Source organism: Euprymna scolopes, chromosome 36 (genome assembly GCF_053919585.1).
Source record: "Euprymna scolopes isolate OS-2025 chromosome 36, ASM5391958v1, whole genome shotgun sequence".
Classification (NCBI taxonomy): Eukaryota; Metazoa; Mollusca; class Cephalopoda; order Sepiida; family Sepiolidae; genus Euprymna; species Euprymna scolopes.
In genome coordinates this window covers 40,317,964-40,343,949 of record NC_136517.1, presented here as the reverse complement: position 1 = coordinate 40,343,949, position 25,986 = coordinate 40,317,964, and positions in this window count along the sequence as shown.

The following is a 25,986-nucleotide window of genomic DNA, read 5'->3' as shown; positions in this document are numbered from 1 at the left end:
TATATATATATACATATATAGATGTTGTGTAAAATATAATCATCCCCTGACGTCACACACACACACACACACACACACACACACACACACATATATATATATATATATATATATATATATATATATATATATATATATATTCCCACTCTTTCCACCTCGATATTATCTTCCTTGTTAAAATTCATAAAGCTTTCTCTTTTTTTTTGAAATAATATAATCGGTTTTTTGTTGTTTTTTTTTTTCCTCGACGGAAACAGTGACAATAAAAAAGTTGAGAGCACTAGACCGAATAGCGAAAAAAATATACAAATTATCAATCCTCAGTTAACCAATTCAGATATAACATTTTATTAAATAATATTTCATAGATATTCGAAAAGGGAGTTTTTTTTATGTACAGGGTTGCCAGATTGACTTCTTCAACGACAAAGTTTGCGAATTCTGCAGCTTTTAAAGCAGTTTGACTTACAAATTATTATTTAGCCTTTCTGAAGCGTAATGTATATACTAACTAAGGTAGGGGCACGTATAATATTACATGGATTTATTTGAATAGTTACCAAGAATTCGTTTTTATTTTCTCGCTTCAATAAATCTAAATCTATTTTCAAATATTCTATTGTACACCAATATTTTTTTGTGTTTTAATATTCATATTAAATTTATTTATTTATTTATTTATCTGTATATCTATAAAAGTTAAATTGTGTGTGTGTGTGCGCGTTTCCCTACCAAACTACTCAGTCAATTTTCAGTCTACAGACTCAGGATTTGACATAAACGGTATTGGGATTTGGGAAAATCTTTTTAATCTGTTTCTGGCCAGAAATCTGGCTGTCAAGGTATCAAAGTTCAGCGATTTGACCTTTAAAAACTCCACCAAAATCCTCCGCTAATTTTTAGTCTAAACACTAGAAATTTTTAGATGTAGGTTACTTGGCCATGGATCAAACTTTTTTAATTTAATTTAACTTGGACCAAAAACATTAAATGTCAGCATTTTAAATATTGACCTTTACGATCTCTACCAAATTACTCGACCAATTTTTGCTCCAAACGTTTGAAATTTTACAAAATACGTATTAAGACATAGTGTACATAGGGCAAGCATTTTAATTAGTTTTTGGTCCAAAATTTTGCCGCCAAGGGGTCAAAGTTCAAAAGATTTTACCTTTGCGGTTTCTAGCAAACTATTCAGCCAATTTTGGGTCTAAACATTTGAAATTTTACATAAAGCGTATTCAAACATGCAGCTAACTTTTAAATCAGTTTTTGGACGACAATTTGGCTGCCAAAAGGGCAAAGTTGAAAGAGTTAGGCTTTGCAGACTCTACCAAACTCCTCCGCCAAATATGGGTCAAACACTTGAAATTTTAGATGCAGCTTACGTGTATATGAGTCATTTTATATATATATATATATATATATATATATATATATATATATATATATATATATATATATTGGTAGAGTCTGCAAAGCCTAACTCTTTCAACTTTGCCCCTTTGGCATTAATACGGAATTAATTAAAATTAATTTTAAAATAATATGCAAATTAGCTAGATCTTTCGCAGATGATTGCAATTTCACGATGCATATAAAGCAAAATTGTATTTTCTTTTTAAACTAGCAGGTCATACCGGGCCCTATACAATATTCAGATCTTTATGTGCATCTATATATATATATATATATATAGAGAGAGAGAGAGAGATGCGCATAAAGATCTGAACATTGTATAGGGCCCGAGCAAGGCCGGTATGACCTGCTAGTTTAAAAAGAAAATACAATTTTGCTTTATATGCATCGTGAAATTGAAATCATCTGCGAAAGATCTAGCTAATTTGCATATTATTTTAAAATTCATTTTAATTAATTCCGTATTAATGTTTTTCGTTTTTTTTATGAGATGATCATCTTTATTTAACTGTTATATGCAGTTATATACATGAAGTTATTTTACATGATTTGTAACTGCGTAATATTTGCGTAAACAGCTTATAGTAAACACAAGCCTCTTTCTGTATATATATTAAAGTATGCGTATATATATTTGTTTAAAACTTTTGTCTACCAAACTCCTCTATCAGTTTTTGGTCTACAGACATGGAACTTAATATAAAGGGTATTCGACCACATGCAAAAATTTATATTGGGGGTTGAGTCTGGGAAAATAAGTGCAAAGTTGTGAAAATTAAAAGCATAGAATTTACACGGTGAAAGTCGAACGATGGCATTACGAATATGCATGCGTAACGTAACAGCTATTGGTTCAAGTTTTAATTTTGAACATTGCAGCAAACATGTCTTCATAGCTCAGGCATTAATGTCAATGGAAAAAGTAAATCGTAAGCTAAACGTTTTGGTTTCGATTCTAGGTGATGGCGTACAAGTGATTTTTTAAATTTCTTAAACCATTACTAGGGCTGTGACAGTAGCATATTCTTTTCATTGTTTTGTCTCTTCAGTATATATCTGTTAACATCTTATATGTTTTTGTATAGACAGATGTGATTCTCGGTAGATTAAGTGTGTCTAACTGTGTCAGATATATACCCGAGAGTCAAAAGAATGAAAAGAATATCCTGTTGTCAAAGTCCTAATCATTACTTTATATTGGATCCAATAAAATATAATAATAAATACGAAATCTGCATTAATTAAGATATAATATTTAAGCATATTTTACGACTGGGCAACGCCGAGCAGCCTGCTAAGTATTGTTAATCCGCTTAGATAATTTTAAAATAGATTATTACATAATTTATTCAATAAATGTATTAGTGAATTATCAAAACAAAATTATTAATTATTAGAATAAAATAATTAGAAGTTTTGCTTTTCTAGAATCGGCCTCGATCATAAATTCCAAGATCGTACAGAACCAATAAAAATAGTATCGACTTAATACCATAAATTATTGAAAATGTAATGAGAACATGGAGACTGGACCTAACAGTTGATGGACAACACATAACAGAAATTAACATACAAAGATGCGAGTCACTATCACCATTATTGTTTATCATAGCCATCATGCCTCTGAACAATCTATCTATATATCTATACTCCTATAAATTCGTTGTGTGTGTATTGATATTCATATTAAAACCCCTCTTTTCTATTAGTATTTATTTGCTTTCCCACCAAAGCAAAATGTGACACAAGGTCATTTTTAATGTGGGGTTAAACCAGCTCCCCGAAAAAAAAGGGAAAAGGGGCACTCTGGTTGGGACCAAAAATAATAATTGCCCCAGTTAAGAGGGGTTCCCCTCCATTGACGGGGACAAATTACCTTAAGTGCAACATCTGCAGAACATATACTACATTTTGATCCGGGCGCGAAGGCCAAGAAAAACAGGGTATTTATTTGCTTCCCCACTGAGCAAATTAGGCAGAAGGCAGTTTTTTAATGTGGGAGTAGGGGAGCTGGATAGTGATAATTGGTATGAAGGGTTTCCCTTACATTGACCAAGAGCTAATATGTGGGATTGCCCCCACATATGGTCTTTGCTTGCAGTATCTGCCGGAACAGATGGTATTTATTTGCTCCCCCACCGAGCAAATTAGGCATAAGGCCGATTTTTAATGTGAAGAGTGAAGGGAGGATGAAGGGAAAAAGGGGACCAGCTCCCGAGAGGTGGGAAATGGGAGCTGGTTAATGGTCAGGCATGTGGGGTTGCCCCCACATCTGGTCTTTGCTAGCCATAGCACGTCATAGCTTGCAGCATCTGCCGGAACAGATGGTATTTATTTGCTCCCCCACTGAGCAAATTAGGCACAAGGCCGTTTTTAATGTGAGGTAAAAACCAGCTCCCCTAAAAGGGGTCACTCTGGTTACCAAAAATAATAATTGTCCCAGTATAGAGGGCTTCCCCTCCACTGACTGGCACAAACCATCTTAAGTGCAGCATCTGCCGGAACAGATACTACACTTTGATCCTGGCCCGAGGGCCAAGGACAACAGAAAAAAGGCGACCTTCTTTTCTATTTATTTATGTATATATTTGCTTCCCCACGAAAGCAAATTAGACACAAGGTCGTTTTTAATGTGGGGTTAAACCAGCTCCCCTAAAACAAGGGTAAAAAAAGTAGGAACTCTGGCATATCCCCAAAACAATAGTAATTGACAAAAGACCAAGTAACGTACGTGCAGCATCTGCAGGACAGATACTACACTTTGATCCCTGCCCGGAGGCCAAGAACAACAGGGTATTTATTTGCTTCCCCACTGAGCAAATGAGGCACCAGGCCGTTTTTTAATGTGGAGAGTGGAGAGGAAATGGGGACCAGCTCCCCGTGGAGTAGGGGGAGGCTGGATAGTGACAATTGGTATGAAGGGTTTCTCCTACATTGATCAAAACCATATGTGGGGGCAACCCCACATATGGTCTTTGCTTGCAGTATCTGTCGCAATAGATACAACACTTTGATCTTAGTCCGAAGGCAACAGAAAAAAAGCGACCTTCTTTTCTATTTATTTAAAAAGAAAATACAATTTTCTTATATACGGGGGTTGGAATTGTATTTACTAGCAAAAGATCTAGCTAATGTGTATATTGTTTCAAACATTCATTTTAATGAAGTCCCTATTAGTTTTTTTGGTTTTCTTATGGGATGATCATCTTTAGTTAACCATTATGTGTAATTATATTCATGCAGATATTCTACATGATTTATACTTGCATGATATTTGCGTAAAATGTTTACAGTGAACACAAAATTGCTTCCGTATATGTATACGTATATATTTATGTATACGTATATATTTTTATTTACTCTATCTATCTTCTATACTCCTATAAATTCTTTTTTCTTTTGTGTGTATTGATATTCATATTAAAACCCCTCTTTTCTTTTTATTTAAAAAAAAAATACAACTCTTTTCTTATATATGGGTTGTGGAATTGCATTCACTAACAAACGATCTAGCTAATTTGCATACTATTTTAAACATTCATTTCAATTAATTCCCTATTAGTTTTCTCGGTTTTCTCATGGGATGATCATCTCGAGTTAACTATTACATGTAATTATATTAATGCAGATGTTCTACATGATTTATACTTGCATAATATTTGCGTAAAAAGTTTATAGTAAACACAAAATTGTTTCCATATATGTTTATGTATACGTATATATTTTTTTAACAAATTTTGCCTACAAACTCTTCCTAGAGTTTTTGGTCTACAGACATTAAACTTCATATATAAGGTATTTGAATCCATGCAAAACTTTATATTTGGGGTTTTGCTCGGAAAAATCGGTACAAAATTTGAAAATTAAAAGGATAAAATTTGCCAGGTGAATGTTGAACGCCGGCATTACGAATGCGTACCGTAGTAGCTATTGGTTCATGTTTTAATTTTTAGCCTTGCAGTAAACATGTTTCCATAGCCCAGTCATCGACGGAAGAGGAAAAATAAATCGTGAGCTGAACGTTTTGGTTTCGATTCTCGGTGGTGGCGAATAAGTCGTTTTTTAATACTTTTTTTTAATCATTACTATATATTGCATCCTATCTGTTATCTATCTATCTATAAAAGTGAAAATGTCTGTCTGTCTTTTCCTATGGTAGTTTAGGAACACTAATATACACAAAGGCATTACTTTACATACTTACACTTTTTAATCTATATTTTTATAAAGTAATAGGGTTCGTGTGTTTCTGTCTGTGTGTACAGCTCTCCATCATCAACGAAATATAAAGGAGGTAAGAGGGTAGATCTCTCCTGGTAGAGAAACATTAGAACCCATTTTAGGATGTTTCTGTTATAGGAGACATAAGAATCTATGCCTAATTTCTTTATATACTAGTCTACAAACCACCCCCATATCGAATGACTTATGCTCATTTGCATATCACATTATATTAAATCTCTTTAACTAATTACCTCGACCTTATTACATATTGGAAATATTCTAATCATGTCAACTGTACTATTTACAAAATCTATTTAACATTTAATTATTTAATATATTTTCATTTAATTTTATATTCGATTTATTTCACTTTACGTATATTATCAAAACAATTCATTGGCGAGCAAAGCTTTATGTTTTGGGATTGTATTGAAAATGTAATGGAAATTTCAATTTCGTTCCGTTTTAATCTTTTATATTTTACTTGCCAATATAATTGAAAGAATACAATTCAACTATCGTAATTTTATATAAATAAACAAAAACAAATATTTTAAAATAAAACTTTATTAAAAAATAAATAATTTTATTTTTAAATGAAAAAAATCAATTTAGTAAAATAATTGTATTAAACACCCCCAGCCTCCTTGTCAGCAAACCTGTAAACCTATAAAAGTTAACATTTCGAATGTAAACAGTGATTTTTCGATTTTGTTAGCGCTTGCCGCAATTAAACACAATTAAAACGGAACTAACTTTATTTCCATTCTATTTTTTAAACAACCCCCAAAACATAACGCTCTCTTCCAGTTATAGCCAATTTTTTTTTAATTAAATAAAACAGGTCAAAATAAACAGATAAGCGCATTTTCTTTTACATTTTTCTTACAACCATTGTCATTTAACCTACTGCAGGATATCGTTACTTTTGTGGGGTTGTTTTGAAAATGGCACGGAGATTATAATTTCGTTCCAATTTAATCTTTCTGGTCGAGCCTATTTCGAAAGCCTGTCTTATCATAGATTTGAACTACAAATAATTTATTACATTTTGATTATTACTATCTTAAGACTTAAAGCTTATATTTATTTCATTTTTCTATTTATATATTGAATTAGTTATTTCCAGTCTTATTTAAACTTAGTGCTTTCTTTAAACCGGATGAACCTTTTATAAAAATATGAGTTTAACGTAAAGAACACGAACAAGGTTTTATTCAACTGAATTTCTTCCAGTTTACTAACAAAATATATAAATTTAAAAGAGATATAAATAATAAAATAAAAAGGTTATGTAATTTAAAAGAAATACACGTACTCACAAAAGCAGAACTTTTTTTACACATTTTTTTCTTTAAAACCATAACAATGAGACTAACAATTACCTAGATCTTAGTAATTATTTGTTTTAATAGAACTGTTTTAATTGTACTGTTTACTTAGTTAACCTAAGTTGGTATTACATTTATTTTACATTTACTTTTTTTTTTTTTAATTATTACTTTTAGACTGTGACGTTTACACCCGGAAGTAATGAGTCACACGTAGGTCGCTTTTATTCATTCCTTTTGGTCAAGATCAAAGTGTAGTATCTGTTCTTCAGATGCTGCATTTCATTTTCTTGTTCTCTTTCGGTGGAGGAGAAATCCTTCACGACTGAGACAATTTTTATTTTTGTACCTTTTCTCCACGTTAAAAAAACGACCCTGGTGTCTAACTCTGTCCCGTGGGGAGGCATAGTAAATAGGTACAATATAATTGTTTATAATTGTACTATTCAGAAATATTATTTATAGTTCGTCCATTTCAGTTAGTATACATTACCTTTACGCTTAATTAATTTACAATCATTAATATCGTTAAACAATTCCGTTTAAAACCGAAATTACGCCACCCAAACGAAGTAGAAACGAAAGTGAGGAAGAAAGAATGGAAAGATTGGAAGCTAATAGACTAAGAGTTGCTGCAATTCGCTCCAATGAAAACAATTCAGATAGAGAAAGACGTCTAGAACTTAACAGGATACGTCAAAGAGAAAGGAGAGCAAGACTGTCAGATTTGGAAAGAGAAACCCAACGTGAAGCTGACAGAACTAGACATGCTGTAAGGCGGTTAAATTCATCACAAGATGAAATTCAAGAAAGGCAAAGATATGCACTGGAAAGAGAAGCAATATTACGATCGAATGAATTATATGAGGTAAGTAGACGTACACAAGGTCAGTTGAGAGTGGCTCAACGACATCAGAATGAATCGGAAACCCAACGAAGCTTTCGCCTATACCAAGGGCAACAACGAGAGGCTGCATGGAGAGAGAGTATGACTTTGCCCCAGCAATTGACAGAAAACGAGGCAGCTAGACAACGAATGACTGCTTTGAGACACCATGAAATAGAACACTGCAATAGAAAAGGATTGCTCTACAACAAAAATGACTCTCTCACTACAGCTGATATAGGAAAAATGGACAAAGTATGTCAACATTGCTCAGCTGTAAAATTAAAAGGAGAAACCCCTGGTTGTTGTTGTTCTTCTGGCAAAGTTGTGCTTGATAGCTTTCCACCACTGCCTCAGTTGCTTCAAGATTTGCTCTCTGGCAATGGTCCCATCTCTAAAGATTTTCTGCAAAATCTACGCAGTTATAACAATTGTTTTGCAATGACATCATTTGGTCACAAAATTGCGGCAGTACATGGGTGGAATCCTTCTTTTAGAATTCGAGGCCAGGTTTGCCACCAGATTGGGAGTCTTTTACCACCTGAAGATGAAACAGCAAAGTTTATTCAAGTCTACTTCTTGGATAGTCTGGAAGAGGAACTACATAATCGGGGACGTGACAGTAGACTCAATAGAGACATTCTCCAAAGTCTGACTGAATTTTTACATGAGAACAACAGCTTCATTTGTCAGCTGAAAACAACAAAGGAGAGGATTGAAGAAGAACACTTGGTAGAACATAAAGTTGTCATAAGGGAAGACTGAAGGCCGCAAGAAGAGCATCCACGGCGATTCAATGCTCCAACAACAATGTATGAGATTGGAATATTAATGGAGAATGAACCAACAGCTAACCGGGATATTGTCTTGCATTTTAGAAATGATACATTAAAACGGATCTCCGAACTACATCCCCTCTACGATACTTTAATGTACCCGTTAATGTACCCCTATGGTTCTCCATCTTACAACATCTACATGAAGGCATCCAATGGGCGAAAAGTTACCCAACAGCAATTTTATTCGTACCATTTAATGACTCGGCCTGGAAACTATTTTCTCTGGTACCGAAGGCTATTTCAACAATGGCTGGTGGATGTGTACTGCAAGATTGAAACAGAACGTTTACAGTTCCTGAGGCGTGAGCAACAGACCCTGAGAGCTGACAATTATAGCAACTTGAGAGATTCAATTCTTAGGGAGGATGGGAATCCAGAACAGTTTGGTCAACGAGTTGTACTTCCGGCAACTTATACAGGAGGCCCTTGATACATGTTTGAGCGTCAAAGTGATGCCATGGCATATGTTCGGCGAATGGGCCGAGCCGACCTCTTCATCACGTTCACAACAAATCCAAAGTGGACAGAAATTACAGAAAATTGTCTTCAAGGGCAAGACCCTCAGGATCGTCCAGATATTGTTGCCAGGGTTTTCAGGCAGAAGCTAAAAGAGTTACTTGAATTTATTAAAAAGGGAGGATTTGGCAGGTTGAGGGCTTTCCTGTACAGTATTGAATATCAAAAAAGAGGACTGCCGCATGCACACATCCTCACCTGGCAGGCCCCAGAGGACAAACTTCTACCAGAAAAAATGGATCTCTGCATATCTGCAGATATCCCTGACAAAGAGGAAGATCCTGATCTTCATGCTAAAGTGATGGCACATATGGTGCATGGACCTTGTGGACCATTTAATCCAAATTGTCCATGTATGATTGACAACAAATGTTCCAAAAAATACCCAAAAGAATTTCTTCAGTGTACCGAGCAAGGCCAAGACTCTTACCCCAAGTACAGGCGAAGAAAACCAGAAGATGGAGGCCAGACTGGTACAATAAGGATGAAGAGAAATGGTCGGTATGTTAATCAAGAAATAACAAACCAGTGGATTGTTCCGTACAACAAGGTCCTCCTTCAGCAGTTCAACGCTCACATTAACGTAGAAATTTGCAGCTCGATCCAAAGCATCAAATATGTCCTCAAATACGTGAATAAAGGATGTGATCAAGCAGTGTTTGAACTACAAAGAACTGATGGAGCAGCTAACCAACAAGGCCAAGTACAAAGTCACATTGTGGATGAGATCCAGCAGTTCCAGAATGCAAGGTATGTCGGCAGTTCAGAGGCGGCCTGGAGGATATTGGAACATCCCATCCATGAACATTTCCCCCCAATTGTACAACTTTCTGTTCATCTTGAAAATGGGAAGCATGTCATGTTCTCAGCTGATACTGCTCTGGAACGAGCCCAAGGTCCACCGCCTGCCACAACTTTGACAGCATTTTTTCAACTCTGCCATGAGGATGACTTTGCAAGGGGTCTCAAATACGTAGAAGTCCCTGAGTTTTACACTTGGAACAAATCGACAAAGAAATGGATGAGAAGAATGCGTGGGGTACAAGTTGAAGGTACTGAAAATGATGATGTATGGAAGGCACCATGCATTGGGAGAATCTACACGATTAGTCCAAAAGCAGGGGAGTGTTATTTCTTACGCCTGTTGCTCAATGAGGTTGCTGGTCCAACTTCATTTCAAAATTTGCGAGCATACAATGGTCAGGTGTTTGAAACATACAGAGCAGCGTGCCTTGCTCAAGGCCTTCTAGAAAATGACCATCACTTGCATCAAGCAGTAGGAGAGGCAAGTGCGACTCAATCACCTTCAAATTTGCGAAGCCTATTTGTGATAATTTTAACAGCCTGTGAGCCAAGAAATCCTCTTGAGATCTGGATGGCTTTTCGTGATGTAATATCTGAAGACATTCTTCACAGATACAGGCAAGAAGTTAACAATCCAGAAGCAGATTTTAATGAGGACATCTACAATAAAACTCTTTGTCTAATTGAAGAAAAAGTTCTCCTTATGTGCGGTCAACCATTGGCAAGCTATGGATTACCTGCACCAACGCAAGGGAGAGATGAAAGACTCGCGAGAGAGTATCAACGTGAAGTTACTTATAATCTTGAAGAACTTTCCCTACAAGCAGAAAATATGCAAGAAAAACTGACCGATTCTCAAAGAGAAGTTTACAATTCATTCATGGCAATGTTGGAAGCACAAGGTGAAATGAACAAAAACATGATGTTTCTTGATGCTCCAGGTGGTACGGGCAAGACTTTTGTAATCAATTTGATCCTTGCAAAGATTAGATCCATGAGAAAGATTGTGCTTGCAACAGCATCCAGTGGCATTGCTGCTACTCTACTACAAGGTGGCCGCACTCTTCACAGCACTTTTAAAGTACCCTTGGATACTCATCGAATGGATCAGCCAGTTTACAAAATTACTGGTAACTCAGCCTTGGCAAATGTAATTAGAGACACCTCTGCAATCATTGTAGATGAAGCCCCAATGACGCACAAGAGTGCTTATGAAGCAATTGACCGAACACTGCAAGACATCACAGGAAACAAGAATCCCATGGGTGGCATTCCAACCTTATTTTGCGGTGATTTCCGTCAAATCCTCCCAGTGGTTAAAAATGGCACAAGGGCTAACATTGTCAATGCAAGTTTGAAACAATCCTATCTCTGGAGGCACGTTATAGTGAAGAGACTGACTACTAATATGAGAGCCTATATCTCTGACAACACAGCTGCAGCAGACTTCTCAAAATTGCTTCTCCAAATCGGTAATGGTCAGTTTCCTATCACTTCTTCACCTGACACAATTAAGATTCCAACTGCGCTTGGTAAATGTGTCGGTAATCAGAAGCAACTGAAAGACAAAGTGTACCCAGACCTGCAAAACAATTGAAAATCACCGGATTGGCTTGCTGAGAGGGCTATTATTTCGCCATTAAACAGCAATGTGAATCATTTGAACAATTCAATAATGGATGAATTTCCAGGAGACACAAAGCAATACAAGTCAGTTGATTCGGCTACTAATGAATATGAAGCTGTTCACTACCCTGTGGAGTTTTTAAACTCTTTGGAGATATCTGGAATGCCTCCACACATTTTAAATCTCAAAATTGGATCGCCAATCATGATTCTTCGATCCTTGGAACCGCCCAAAACAACAAACGGAACCAGATGTGTTATCACCAGATTGCACACCAATGTACTTGAGGCCACCATTTCCTGTGGTCCCTACAAAGGTGAAACCGTTCTACTGCCAAGGATCCCCTTAGTTCCATCGGACTCAGAACTTCCATTTAAATTCCGGAGACTCCAATTTCCTGTGAAGGTGTGTTTTGCAATGAGCATAAACAAAAGTCAAGGTCAGACATTTAACACCATTGGCGTAGACTTGACATCAGACTGCTTCAGTCACGGTATGTTCTACGTCTCCATCAGCCGGACAGGAAGTTCAGAAAAACTCTACATTCTGGCTCCAAATCAAAGCAGCAGAAATGTAGTTTACCCTGAGGCTCTTCAGTGAAAAGTTCGAGAAATGGATATGAGGAAAAACTGACATGATCTGATTGTGGTAAGTTTTTAGTATTGAATGTGCAAGATAAAATTTAAGCAAGAGTTGAAAATTACTTCAATGAAAAATTTACCTTCCTTTTTGATGAAAATGTTTTGTGAAGTTCCTGATTGAATTTCAGTCACTACAAGAAGTAGTTAAAATGTTAATCACCTTATGCAATCGTTGCTCTTACAACATCAACTTACTGGAAAGGTGCCCACAGATTTTGGTACCCGAGTGCGCAACAAAGCTCCGTGCGAAGCACGGGTATCTTTGCTAGTATATACATATTCACATAACCTAATGAACAGTACATAAGGCCCGAGCAAAGCCGGGCGGAACCGCAAATATATACTGATTGCTTTCGAGACACCCCGGCACGAAAGGCTGGGTAGCTGTCTTCGCTTTCGATTCAGTTTTGCTTTTATACGAAAAAGCCAAACAAACATGCGAGAGGAAGGAATAGCATTCAATTTTATAAAAGTCGATGTAATGCCCCTTTGCAAGTCGTAGATATTATGATCTAGTTAGTATATGAAAAGTTCTAAAGAATATTACCCCCCACACCCACACCCACAGAAAACCCCGGCGCAAAAAGCCTTTGCTGGAGATACAAAAACGCGTGCGGCCGTTTTGTCTTTTAAATATATAGATGACTAAGGTTGTGAAGGTAAGAGTTGCAATCAGCAAAGTTGTTTTTAGCTGCTAATGCTTCACTCTCATTGTGCCGAGGTAAATTGTATTGTAAAAAGAGTCCAATTATTTTTTAAATCATCCACTGTTTATTCAAAGTTAGCAAGTTATATATCAATGAATTAAATAAGAAATCATATATAAGTAAGATATGTGAGAAAACGATATTGTTTTTGCACCAACCTAATATTTTCAAATAAGTTTTCGTTATAATACCTATCGTTATAATACCTATCGTTATAATACCTATCGTTATAATACATATTGTTATAATACCTATCGTTATAATACCTATGGTTTTAATACCTATCGTTATAATACCTATCGTTATAATACCTATCGTTTTAATACCTATCGTTTTAATACCTATCGTTATAATACCTATCGTTATAATACATATTGTTATAATACCTATCGTTATAATACCTATGGTTTTAATACCTATCGTTTTAATACCTATCGTTATAATACCTATGGTTTTAATACCTATCGTTATAATACCTATCGTTATAATACCTATCGTTATAATACCTATGGTTTTAATACCTATCGTTATAATACCTATCGTTATAATACCTATCGTTTTAATACCTATCGTTTTAATACCTATCGTTACAATACCTATCGTCATAATACCTATCGTTATAATACCTATGGTTTTAATACCTATCATTATAATACTTCCCGTTTTAAGACCTATCGTTATAATACCTATCGTTATAATACCTATGGTTTTAATACCTATCGTTATAATACCTATCGGTATAATACTTATCGTTTTAATACCTATCGTTATAATACCTATCGTTTTAATACCTATCGTTTTAATACCTATCGTTATAATACCTATCGTTTTAATACCTATCATTATAATACCTCCCGTTTTAAGACCTATCGTTATAATACCTATCGTTATAATACCTATGGTTTTAATACCTATCGTTTTAATACCTATCGTTATAATACCTATCGTTATAATACCTATCGTTATAATACCTATGGTTTTAATACCTATCGTTATAATACCTATGGTTTTAATACCTATCGTTATAATACCTATCGTTATAATACCTATCGTTTTAATACCTATCGTTTTAATACCTATCGTTATAATACCTATCGTTATAATACCTATCGTTATAATACCTATCGTTATAATACCTATCGTTTTAATACCTATCGTTTTAATACCTATCGTTTTAATACCTATCGTTATAATACCTATCGTTATAATACCTATAGTTTTAATACCTATCGTTTTAATACCTATCGTTATAATACCTATCGTTATAATACCTATCGTTATAATACCTATGGTTTTAATACCTATCGTTATAATACCTATCGTTATAATACCTATCGTTATAATACCTATCCTTATAATACCTATGGTTTTAATAACTATCGTTATAATACCTATCGTTTTAATACCTATCGTTATAATACCTATCGTTATAATACCTATCGTTATAATACCTATGGTTTTAATACCTATCGTTATAATACCTATCGTTATAATACCTATCGTTATAATACCTATCCTTATAATACCTATGGTTTTAATAACTATCGTTATAATACCTATCGTTATAATACCTATCGTTATAATACCTATCGTTATAATACCTATCGTTATAATACCTATCGTTATAATACCTATGGTTTTAATACCTATCGTTATAATACCTATCATTTTAATACCTATCGTTATAATACCTGTATCATTTTAAAGAGTTTTTTATGGTTCTATCTAATCGTTTGAATAACAATGTCTATTTTCCGAACGTTTAATACATGATGGACAAAAGAAAATTCGCACAATGTTCTCATTTCACTTCAAGCTAGGCCGAAAAGCTGCTGAAATAGCTCACGATATCAACCAAGCGTTTTGCGTCGGCAAAAGTGTGTTGCTTTTAATGACCCTTATTTCGATTTATAATTTCCTGTTTGAGCCGAGATGTTTTCGATTTATAATTTTCTGTTTGAGCCGAGATATTTTCGATTTATAATTTCCCGTTTGTAGCCGAGATATTTTCATCTGAATCGAAAAGTTAAAAGCTGCCAGAACTTTTTTGTCAAAATAATATATTGTTTTCGTAGAACATGTTTTTTTTTCAATTATATTTCCCTTTTTGTGGATAGCAATCTTTATTTTTAGAAGCTCAATGCATGTCAAATACAAAAATAGAGCATATACAAAAGAATAACAGTATTCCATAATATTCCAAGATCCAAATATTTATTTTTTATGCAAAACAGATCCTTCAGCATGCTAAAATTTCAGTATATATCATATAGGTCCTTTCGTTATGCAGAAATATTAAACCCAAGAATATATATTTTCTGAAGAGTATATGCCCGAAAAGGGATGTCACTGGCATAATAATGACCGTTTGATTCTGCATAACAAAACAGATCTGTAAAGATGGGAGATACATAAGAAACAGGAAGTGATACACACACACACACACACACACACACACACACACACACACACACATATATATATATATAGAGAGAGAGAGAGAGAGAGATGATGTGCTCGTCTGAACTCCAATTTACGGTCTCTACTGGCAAACTTTCGCAAAAAACAATCGATTAGCTAAAACCACTAAATTTCCGTACTCGTTATCTGTGACTAAGTGTAGATGCAGATTTCATGAACAGAACTTTTTTTACCAGAATTGCTCGCCTTTGGAACACTGTTCCGCTGAACAGCTTCCCGACTGACTTCAACATGATAGGCTTCAAATCTAATGTAAAGAAGTTCCAGTTAGGTCGGTCTCATGAATAAATTCCATCCAATTTACATCATTAAGTATTACTTCATTATCATCTTACGTTCATTAACCCTTATCCTCGAAGTGGCCTTTGGGCCTTGATAAGCGGAGGCCACCCCAAGTAATATATATATATATATATATATATATATATATATATATATATATATATATATTTGGACGATTAATCGGAATCGGGAATCAGGAAAATAGGAGTTTTTTTATGTATTGGAATCGAGAAAGTTTGAGCCTATTTTCCGAGGCCGAAACCGATTCGTTTAATTATCTCTTTTATATGATTTTTTTTTTATATTACATATTCCACTTATTGTAGTAATAATAAAATAATAAATATTTATTGATTTAAACTTTCAGTATGACTTAAATCTCTAGATCCTACCGTCACACGTGTGTGTTTTTACGTCTGAGAAAATACATGCACATTTAAGATGCCATTTTGCAGTAATCTGGACAAAATAAACTAGAAATTATAGTTTAAATATTTAGAGATTTATAAAGAATAAGAATCGGTAATTCTATCGGAATCGGAAATTTAGTACGGAATCGCTAATTGTGTCGGATTCGAAAAAAATATTGGAATATATATATATATATATATATATATATATATATCTTCTATTTATCTATATTCCTTTAAATTCGGTTTTCTTGATATTCGGTGTATTGATATTCATATTAAAAACCATCCTTTCTATTTATTTAAAAAGAAAATACAATTTTTTCTTATGTCTTGGTTGTGGAATTGCATTCACTAGCAAACGATCTAGTTAATTTGCATATTCTTTTAAACATTCATTTTAATTAATTCCCTATTAGTTGTTTCGATTTTTTAATGGGATGATCATCTTTAGTTAACTATTACCTGTAATTATATTCATGCTGATATTCTACATGATTTATACTTGCATAATATTTGCGTAAAAAGTTTATAGTAAACACAAAACTGTTTCCATATATATATTTATGTACACGTATATATTTTTGTTAAACGAATCTACCTACCTATCTATCTATCTATCTATCTATCTATCTATCTATCTATATATCTATATATCTATAAAGGTGAACGTGTCTGTGTGTGTGTCTGTCTGCATTTCCCTACGCAATAACTCTGTCAATTTTTAGTCTGCAGACTCGAAATTTGATATACAGGGTACTGAGATCTGGGAAAACTTATGTGATCGGTTTTCGGCCAGAAATTTGGCTATTAAGGGGTCAAAGTTCAACAATTTGAGCCTTTGAGAACTCTACCGACCTCCTTCGACAATTTTGAGTCAAAACACTTGAAATTTTAGATATATTTTCCTTGGACATGGATCTAATTTAAAAAGTTCATTTGAGCCTAAAACAATAAATGTTAATGAGTCATAATAGGGGTCAAATTTTTAAAAAATTACCTTTTTTTTTGTTTTTCTCAGCATACACCTCCAAACACCCAGGAAACGTCGGGCACCCATGCTAGTGTATCTATAAAAGTGAACGTGTCTGTGTATCTGTCTGTGTGTCTGTCTGTGTGTCGGTCTGTGTACATTTCCCTACGCAATAACTCTGTCAATTTTGAGTTTACAGACTCAAAATTTGATATACAGGGTACTGAGATTTGGGAAAATCTATGTGATCGGTTTCCAGCCAGAAATTTGACTGGCAAGGCGTCAACGTTCAACGATTTGACCTTTGGGAGCTCTACGAAACTCCTCCGACAATTTCGGGTATAAACAATTAAAATTTTAGATATAGGTTCCTTGGACATGGCTCTAATTTAATAACTTGATTTGAGCACAAAACAATAAATGTTAAGGGGTAATAATAGGTGTCAAATTTTAAAAAATTGACCTTTTTTTTTGCTCACACACGGGCAACGCCGGGTAACCATGCTAGTCTATCTGTACTCCTATAAATTCGATTTCGTTTGTGTGTATTGATATTTATATTAAAAAAATCTCTTTTCTATTTATTTTGAAAAAAATACAATTTTCTTATATATTGGTTGTGGAATTGCATTCACTAGCAAAAGATCTAGCTAATTTGCATACTATTTTAAACATTCATTTTAATTAATTCCCTATTAGTTGCTTCGGTTTTCTTATGGGATGATCATCTTTAGTTAACTATTACATGTAATTATATTCATGCAGATATCCTACATGACTTATACTTGCATAATATTTGCGCAAAAAGGTTACAGCAAACACAAAATTGTTTCCATATATATTAATGTATACGTATATTTTTTGTTGCATCTATAAATGTGAACGTGTCTGCGTGTGTGTGTGTGTGTGTGTGTACATATTCCTACGCAATAACTCTGTCTATTTTACTTTACGGACTCGAAATTTGATATACAAGGTTACTGAGATAAGGGAAAATCTTTGTAATCCGTGTTCGGCCAGAAATTTGGCTGTTAGAGGGTCAAAGTTCAACAATTTGACCTTTGAGAACTCTACCGAACTCCTCCGACAATTTTGGGTCTAAACACTTGAAATTTTAGATATAGGTTCCTTGGGCATGGATCTAACTCAATAACTTGATTTGAGCCTAAAACAATAAATGTTAAGGGGTCATAATAGGGGTCAACTTTAAAAAAAATTACCGCTTTTTTATGCTCAACATACTCATCCAAACACCCGGGTAACGCCGATCTGAAATGCTAGTCTATATGTTTACAAAAGTGAAAGTGTCTGTCTTTCTGTGTATCTGTGTGTCTGTGTGTGTGTACTTTTCCATACGTAATAACTCTGTCAATACAGGGTACTGAGATTTGGGGAAAAGTGACATGATGGTTTTTCGGCCAGAAATTTTGCGATTAAGGGGTCAAAGTTCAACGATTTGACCTTTGAGAACTCTACCGAACTCCTCCGACAACTTTGAGTCTAAAAACTTGAAATTATAGATATATGTTCCTTGGACATGGATCTAACTTCATAACTTGATTTGAGCCAAAACAATAAAGGTTAAGGGGCCATAATAGGGGTCAAAGTTTAAAAAAATTGACCGCTTTTGTTTTTTTTGCTCAACATACACCTCCAAATATCCGGGCAACGCCGGGCACCCATGTTAGTATAACTATAAAAGTGAACGTGTCTGTGTATCTGTGTCTGTGTGTCTGTCTGTGTGTCTGTCTGTGTACATTTCCCTACGCAATAACTCTATCAATTTTTAGTCTACAGACTCAAAATTTGATATACAGGGTGCTGAGATTTAGAAAAATCTACGTGATCGGGTTTTGGCCAGAAATTTGGTTGTTAAGGGCTCAAAGTTCAACGATTTGACCTTTGAGAACTCTACGAAACTCCTCCGACAATTTTGGGTCTAAACACTTGAAATTTTAGATATAGGTTCCTTGGACATGGATCTAACTTAATAATTTGATTTGAGCCCAAAACCATAAATGTTAAGGGGTCATAATAGGGTTCAAATTTATAAAATGTACCGTTTTTATTTTTGCTCGACATACACCTCCAAACACCCGGGCAACGCCAGGCATCCATGCTAGTATATATATATTGTACTGGGAAGAGAGAGTCAGTAAATCTTGTGTGTCGGTTTGTGAGTTTATAATGTTTGAATAATTTAATCGCTGCTTTTTCTTGGTCTTCATAGCCAATAAAATATGAGATGGCAACCACCATTTGTTTTGTTTTATGGCCAATTGACTCGTGAAGAACTTTACCAACGCAACTGACGACGAGCGACAGGTGCGTCCTGCCGAATAAAAATGACAAGCTAGTCAGTTGATTTCGCAGATACTAACGAGGCGACTCCTCCTAAGGCACTCGACGGGCAACCGTGGTGTGCGGTCGTCGGCCTTGAATTTAACACTTACTTCCACTCGCCACACATTGTCTCAGTATCTAGTTCCTATTTACTGGCCTCCCCACGAGGACAACATTATTATTAATATACGGAAAATCTATCTCTCTAAAACAGGCACAAAATGGCACAAAAAGGAAGACCTGGATGTTAATAAAATTTTAAAATACCGCGTATAGAAGTAGTTTTCAGCCAATGAATTAATTCAGTCCATATGAAGTAGAGTACCAGAACAGATATCACCCTCAGAAAGACATAGTTGGGATGTTTGGTTTCACGTTCTCACATCTCTATATATACAGGCTCCTTTTTCGACCCTCTTTGCATCAAACCAAAATAAACTAAATATAGTTCACATTACCAAGTTTCACGCCTGTGTTATAAATTCATAATGCTTGCCTAATTGGTTTCATTATATACCATATGCATACAAATATATATTAAAAAAACCACCCCGTCTCTCTCTCGTTCTCTTTTTCTTTCCTTCTCTCTTTCTCTCTCACTAACTTATTCTTTCTCTCTCTCTCTCTCGCTCTCTCTCGCTCTCTCTCTTTATATATATATATGTGTGTGTGTGTGTGTGTGTGTGTGTTAGACTACTCAATGGACGAAACATCGTAAGTGGACACACACATATTTCTACTATTATATTAAACCAACTCAGATAGGTTTTGCATCGGAATGTCTTCGATAAGTATCAATAATCAAACTAATCCAATGAAAGAAGGAACAGACGATTTTGACCACAGCTTAACATCACAAGTGCACTTGAGAATTTTATTAACCACACAAGCCGAAAGTCCCGGTATATCAAATCAACAGTAGGTTTTTGATATGACACGAGCGCGTTCGATCGAATGTTTCTGTTAAAAGCATAATTGAACCATAATATTTGATTTTTTTTTTCATTTTATACTTAAATTCAAACCATCATCACCGCACAAGCAGTTCGGCGACGCACATGAAATCAATAGCAGGTTATTTGATAAGAGAGACACGCGTTTGAAATAAATGTTTCTGTTTAGATCACGATTAAATCAGGATACTTGACTTTTGAATTTTAAACTTTCATTCAAGCTATTGTATATAAATATCATTTTATACAATCAAGAGTAGGTTCTCTACAGTGCAATGTAGACTACAGTGTATTGTGGACTAAATTACTGCGAGAAGGCATGTAAAATTTTCTTCCGGTGACCCGTAATGAGTCCGCAACTAAAGCAGGCAATCAATCGATTTGATTGAAAAATGATCGATTTCACCGATTTCGATTGACAATAAAAATATCGAAGTCTGAAAACTTCGTTGATCGTCATTCAATTCCGGGCAACGTTGAATCTCCCTGTTAATATATATATATATATATATATATATATATATATATATATATATATATATATTATTTTATGTATTGACACAGTTTTGTAAGGAGATATATTTTATAATCAATATTTTGTTTATCCACATAGATATATGATATTTAACACGCTTTATTTATATGGCTATATCACTGATAAGTGGTGCAAACGTCAAAATAAACTCGTATTTAACTTTCGGCAAACGTATTTGCATCCATGCACATATACAGCAGAACAGTTCGTCTGTTGATGATTGTATAGACCTCTCCCGTTTTTAAGGTAAATCACTTTCGCTAAATTGCATCGCCAACTACTTACATAATTCTAAGGTTTGGTTTGTAAACAAACAAATAGAGCCCTTTAAGAGTGGGGGTCAACGTTTGTACAAAGACATGGAGATATGATTTACAAGCGTTAATTTCGTGACTTAGGGGTGAGACTGTTGATTATCTAGGTCGCTATTGGTCGGATTTCTGACATGAGATGTAAGCTAGTCTATCTGCGGGTAATAGCTCCAATACAAGGAAATACTATGTTTGTGAAAGTGAATATATATATATATATATATATACATATATATATGTGTGTGTGTGGGTGTGTGTGTGTGTGTGTTTGTGTGTGTGTGTGTCGTCTAGGCGATCAAGCTTCAAATCTGGATTGTGGTAGTTGCTAGTCTAGCAGTACTGATAAGCTATGATACAGTGGAACAGCACTGTATGTGGATGACTATATATATATATATATATATATATATATATATATTTATATATATGTGTGTGTGTGTGTGTGTATGTGTGTGTCCGGTCAATGATCAAGGACAATGAATGACCTCGTGAGTTGACAGTGAGTGAACCTTTTCTCTCCTTGGTTAATGAAAGAGAAATCCTCCTGGAGAGAGGCAAATTTAATTTTGTCCTAATCAGGAATGTCCCTTTAAAAACAAAACTTTTGTCTAACTCTGTGCCTGTGCGGACGCAAGTATATCGGGACTGCTTTTGATGACATAAGGATAAAAGCTCAGACTGTCGTAAAATTAAACTGGTTCAATCTCAGCCTGAAGCACTTGGATATCTAGTGATACTGGAGAGTTGTAATAGGGCAAAACATTCTTGCTCTGGAAGACCACATATTATGGGGGGACGAACTTTAAATGAAATTTAAAAAAATATATAATTAGTATACAAATATGTGGATTATTCCAAAGATACATTTTAGCATTCATAATTTAAATATAGTTTCGGGCATACGGCACGCAACGCGAGCGTAGATGCTGTAATGTAGCCCTCCATTTTTCACAAACTGCCCGCATTATATTACGCTATATTTCCGCAATAACGCGTTGGATGTTGTCTTCCAAGGTGTCTATTCTGTCTGGTTCATCAGCTTAGATATAATATTGGCAATAATAATAATGATAACAATAATAAGAAGAAGAAAAAGAAGAAGGAGAATAATAATAATGATAATAACAATAACAAAGACAACAAGAATAATAATATTAATAATAATAACAATAATAACAACATTAATAATAATATTTATTATAATAATAATAATAATAATAATAATGATAAAACAATAATAATATTAATAATAAGAATAATAATAACAATTACAATAATAATATTAATAATCTTAATAATAACAATAATAATAATAATAGAATAATATTAATAATAATATTAATGTTAATAATGTAATTGTAAATAATACGTACATTATTTAAGTATTCAAGCCAAGAGATACATTTGAACAGAAAGTTAAAACCGCCATGTTTTTTTGTTTTAGTTTTCATTAGTAAGCAATATTTCTTTATCAAATCAGAATGTGGTTAGGTTTCGTCTCATCATTGATACCAATTTCTTTTTGTTATATTATTTCAGATGTTTATTAACCATTGGAAATATATCACTTTCTTTTTAAGGGATATCAGGATGATAACGGTCGAGGCGAATTAACATATTAATATATAGATGGAATAAAAGTATACTCAATATTGTGGAAAGAGAATTTCATAGAAGAAATACGATAACATTAAAGTCCATATTCCGTACGATTTATGAATTATTCTTGCTTGAATTCTAAATAGAGTATTCAGATGTTTTATTATCATTTTCTCTCTTATATATGACTAACGGGGTGGGGACGCCCGGTATTACCCAGTCGAGATAAAAATGTGATAGCAGGGACGGGGAGCGGCGTTACCCGGTCGTAAATACTATTGTGATAGATAGGGGGAGTTGCCCGGTCGTAAAAGCCGCTTAAATATGATAAATTCTGACAGTGGAGGGGGCAAAATATGACAATGGGGGCGGGGCGCTTTGTTCGAAAGATCGCTCTTTCTTACAAGGCCGAGTTTGTGCGTGTACAATGCGCATGACAAAAGATTTTAGCAGACGTATAAACACACACACCTCCCCGTTATATAATAGATGGCAAATTATGTAAATAAAGAATCAAATAAAACATACCTTGTCTGTTTTAAATAGGATTCAAACTGTAGAAGTAAACCGTCGTCAACAAACAAGAAAATTTACACGTAAACATCTCCGTCTAACACAGAATATGAACGTACGAATAAACACGTCTGCCTTTACTTATATTCTGAGGCGAAGATAGAGAACATACACCTAATCATAACTTGTCACAACAAGAAAACTTCAAATCCGTGTGGCACTAAACAAATAAGCCGTCAAAAGGGGAACAACTCTTACAATTTCACACATTAAAATGTGAATAGAGATTTATATCAGGTTTCCAATGCCCAGCAGTTCTTTGAGCTTCACAACTTGTCTACTCACAAGTACTTCTTATCTTGATTTTCGGAGGCCACACAAGGGCTTGGATTATTCATTTCCCATAATTGACTTTTTGGCTAGTGATTATTCCATTATTTTACGCTAATTGTTTTCCACTTAACACAATTCGGAACTTTTTATTGCTAACCCTCTCTCATTTTTCCCAGGCATTATCCACCTCACTGTAACCCCTTGAAAAGTGTCTTTGTTCTAATGGACTTACAAATTTACAAACAGGTTTTAAGATTCAACATGTGCACAGATGTTGAAGTGGGAAAAGCACTGTCATGGAGTGCATGTCACAAGTTGAGGAGGATAAGACCATTCACTCTCTCAGAAAAGTTGAAAGTATGACACTTTGTAGCCACGGTAGAAACAGCCCTTCTTAATGGTGCTGAGGCATGGGCTCTTGCAAATGCGCCGAAGACGAGACTGGATGGTTGTTACAATTGAATGCTCAGAATGGCCCTCATTATTTCATGGAGGAGCCACGCCGTAACCCAACAGCTTTATGGTGACCTACCACGTGTATGACTGAAAGTGCAGCAGAGAAGGATTAGAGTAGCCGGTTATTGCATAGGGCACAAATTATCAAAGATAAATACCAAAAATGTGTTGCAGTTGATTTAATTCAGATTTTAATTTTTAAGAAAAGGACACAGCAAGCCAGTTCTCTGGATACTAACAGATAGAAACTCAAACCGTAGTAGATGGGGAATTATCTACATTGAACACCTGCTACAGGACGCAGGATTGGAAAGAATTCGGGGCCTGCAAAGTGTCATTCGAGATCAAGAGAACTGGAGAAGTCGTGTAGATTCGGTGGGGAAGCGTCCTGAAAAACGACGGAGATGAGATGAAATGAGATGATGTGCACATCGATTAAAGAAAACGTGTTATGAGGGCATTAGGCACTAATAGCTAGGTAATATTCACACACGGCTCTATAGTATTACTATGGTACTTTTTGAGCAATAACTATCAAGTTCGTCTGATCACTAATAACAGGTTTTGCATCGCAAAAGTAGAATTTACAGAACTAACCAAATGTTCCCATTTTGTGCCAAGTTTACAAGCTGTTTTCCCTCCAGATATGCAACCTTTTCGAAACTGACTTCACAACGTTTTACTCCAAAAAGGCAATTTCACAGAACTTTGTTTTTCTGCTATATCACTGAACCTTCAAAACTGTTCTATTGCTTTTGATGAACTGGGATGTATCAAAGATAAATACCAAAAATATGTTACAGTTGATTTAACTCAGATGTTCATTTTTTAAGAAAAGGAAAATGTGTCATGGTGGTTTGTATCCACAGTCTATCAAATGCGATCATAATTTCCACACCATCTTTTTTTTAAATTGCTGCAAAATACATTTGTCAGAACATCAGCTATCAGATAACTAAACTTCAACGTCATCTCTAGTACCAGTGGATTGTCAGTTTTCACAACCAGAAGATCACGGGTACATTCAACTTGATGAGAGTCGTTGACAAATTAAGGGGAAAGAATGCAGTTGCGTGGTGTTGGATTATTGCTGCTATTTCGGCCTCTACACAACAGTTGTTGGCCTTTTCTGTTTTTTTTTTCAACTTTAGTTCTCTTTAATTCTGCAATCACTTTGCATCCAAGGGCATCGCTTCTGTGATGGTCATCTCTTTCGCCCCGGTCAAAGTGACCACTGCCAATTTGATCAGCTGGTCGAAAATATAGTTCTTGATGTTATCCTGATGAACCTTCCTGCAAATTTTGTGTAAGTTTTTTCGCATCCCATTTCCTTCTACATTTGTCTGAGATTTTTGCCGATCAATTCATTCTTTATCATCACGTTCTTTTTCGGTCTTCCATTACATATACTGACGACAATCCCGACCATTCGTACATATGGACATCTCCATTTTGGCCTGAGGAGATAAATCTGTTTCTCTCCTGAAATTTTCGTTTTAGTTTTCACATTTTAAAAATCACTTTCACAAACATCGTTATGCGCAATTCTAAGCCGTTGAGAGTTCTCGGCTTCCACCACATTTTGGATATGAGGTTCGATGATGTTTTCCATCCAAGCATGGTCCACAAAAGTGTATACCCTCTTTTGTTTTTCTACGTGAGCAAGGAGTTGCTGCATGGGCTACTTCCTTTATTTTATACCAGTATAAATAGTACATGTCTCCAACTTTTGAACCTGTGGTTACAATGTTCTGTTTGTCCAACATTGTTCAAAATTGTCTGAGGATTGTCAAAAAGTTGAAA